The following is a 2,669-nucleotide window of genomic DNA, read 5'->3' on the forward strand; positions in this document are numbered from 1 at the left end:
ATGCACAGTTAGTCCCCATTGGAATTCCGATAACTTGACGACATACGGAATCTTGTTTTCTAGTAAAAATTCAAAAGCAGTAATCGTATCAAAGCAGGTCCAATTGACATAGTTCTTTTGTTTGTTGTTACTAAAAAAAGAACTTATTGAAATTGATGTTAAGATATGGGGAATAGGTCAGTTGGACAGCAACCAAACAACATCAGAAACCAAATAGACACTTTTTCTAGTTTTACATAATTTGTATGCGGCCGTCATAGTCGGACAGTATCATGATATAACATGGTCCGTCAGTCCGTTGGTCAGATTGTTCGACCGAATGTCTGACATTAACACGTGGTAAAAAAGCAATAGAATGACGTCATCAAATGTCTTAAATTTGTATAAAATATTTGAAGTGGTTAAAGAAATCTCTCTTTCGATTTACAATTATTGTTGTTTCAAATTTATGAAACTTAACCGTCACATTTCATGTAATTCTTCACATACAACATAGCATATTAGAATGTATTATAATTGTATACTAATTTCTCTGTAACTATGTATGTTTATGAGAATAAAATATTCGTATTCGTATTCGAATATACTGGGATCGATTTACTTGGAACTTTCCACGGTAAGCTCCCCTATCAATTTTAAATGTTTTTGGATGATGTCCTCATGTAATGGGACTGATTACATTGACATAAATTATTCACATGTCACACACTTATTCGAGTATGTTCGGGTCGATTTAATTGAAACTTTGCACTATTGTTGGGATAAGAAAAAGAAGCTAGCATCTGATTAACAAAAATCCGATTTGATACACCAATGTTATGGGTCTTTACTAGTACAAATCAAGGTAATGTTTAACATGTACATGCCTACTTTATGTATGGTTAACAATTTACGGCAAACTTTACACTGTTGCTTGGATGGTAAAGAAAGCCTTTTTTTTAATTTGCTTAAGGGGGCTCGCGGGTCTAAATCAAATTTTTTATTTAATATAGGATTTCGCTATATTTTTCTATAAATGAACTTTGTCTTATACTAAATAGAAAAATGAAATAAAAAAATGGGGTCACCGTTCATTTAAGCTTACAATCTTGCTGCGAAAGAAGTATACAATTTTGTTAATGTCCTTTTTTTCTGTTGAACTAACAGGAGAAAAAGCGGTAATATCGAAATAAAAAAAGAACTAAATTACAGAAATCGCTTAATTTTTACAATAATTTAGTTTTTGTACAGCTTATTCGAAAACAACAATAAAAAATATAGGTCACCGATGAGTTAAAAAAGATATTTCAATTTGAATGCCAAAAAAATGGCATTTTTGCACCAAAGGGAGATAATTTAGAGTTTTTTCAATGATATCTTCATTTTAAAAGTTAACTGGGGCCAACACGAATTGACTTTTTGGAATGATTTTTGCACCATATGACAAAGTAACAACTACTAAAGGTAATCAATAAAACTTGTAATGAAAAATAAATGTTTCATTTTTTTCTGAAAATCTTATACCCGTGAGCCTCCTTATTTAAAGTTTTGGGACTGTCATCACCAACCTTAAAACAATCATTATTCATCTATGGATTCTTGTTTTCAATGTTTGGCGATTTTACTGACTTCTGGTCTATGCTTTCTACAATAAGTTTTTTTAATTCTTGTTTCAATTTCGATTCGACACAACCGCCGTAGCTTGCACATCTGTTTAGTCCTTGTTAAATTTTATAGTAAAATACTATTACCATGATTACAAATAGAGTTTTGAAACATTGTTAATTTCAACTCTTCAGGGTGTCGATACCTGAAAAATCGTTTAATCTTATGTTGAACGGTGCGTTCTATACCCTCTTTTGTGACATTTTGACTCAGTTTGAATTTTCAGGGCGGGTGTTGAATTCATTGCTTACCTGTCGACACTTAGTCGCACTCCTTTTGGAATTTTTGTGCAATTCCCTAAATTTTTCTTTTTTTACCTTGATTTCTATGCTCTGAATGGATGTATAAGATTTCAGAGATTTCAATACCAATCGGTAATTTAATGACAGTTTCCTCTATTTTTTCCACAAATATTTTTTCACCTTAATTTCTTTATCTTTACCCTCTACTTCCGATCAATAACAAAAGACTAAGCAGACGAAACCCACTGGACCGGGGATGATCCCTGTTCCACAGGAGTAAGCAGATTCCGCTTCACATGTGGCACTTGTCGTGTTGATGGTGGTAACCACAAATTTGTTGATATGTATCATTTGGTGATGTATCAGTGAGGAAAAAAGCAAACACAATATTTACCTCTAGAAACCCTTTGTAACCTTCCATGTAAGCAGAAACTCTCTATCACTGAGATCATGATATGAAACGAAAGTTCTGTAATATCGTATCAACTGTGAGACATATACTCCATATGCGGGCGGAATTGAAATGTTGCTAAATATAAATGGAAAGTTAACAATTGGGAAACTTACTTTTCTCTTTTGCCGTAAAGTTTAGTCGCCAAGATACGAGACAGACTCAACTGTATCTGTATTAACCTTGATTCTAAATTCGATTGGATAGATGCGTTTAACATCTGAATCACAAGACTGATTTTTTTCATGTGAGGTTTAGAGATAATGCATATATATGTTAGCTTCTTCCTTAGAAGCTCCCTTATTAAGTTTGCTTTATGAATAATAAAATGA

This window comes from Mytilus galloprovincialis, chromosome 6 (assembly GCF_965363235.1).
Source record: "Mytilus galloprovincialis chromosome 6, xbMytGall1.hap1.1, whole genome shotgun sequence".
Taxonomy (NCBI): domain Eukaryota; kingdom Metazoa; phylum Mollusca; class Bivalvia; order Mytilida; family Mytilidae; genus Mytilus; species Mytilus galloprovincialis.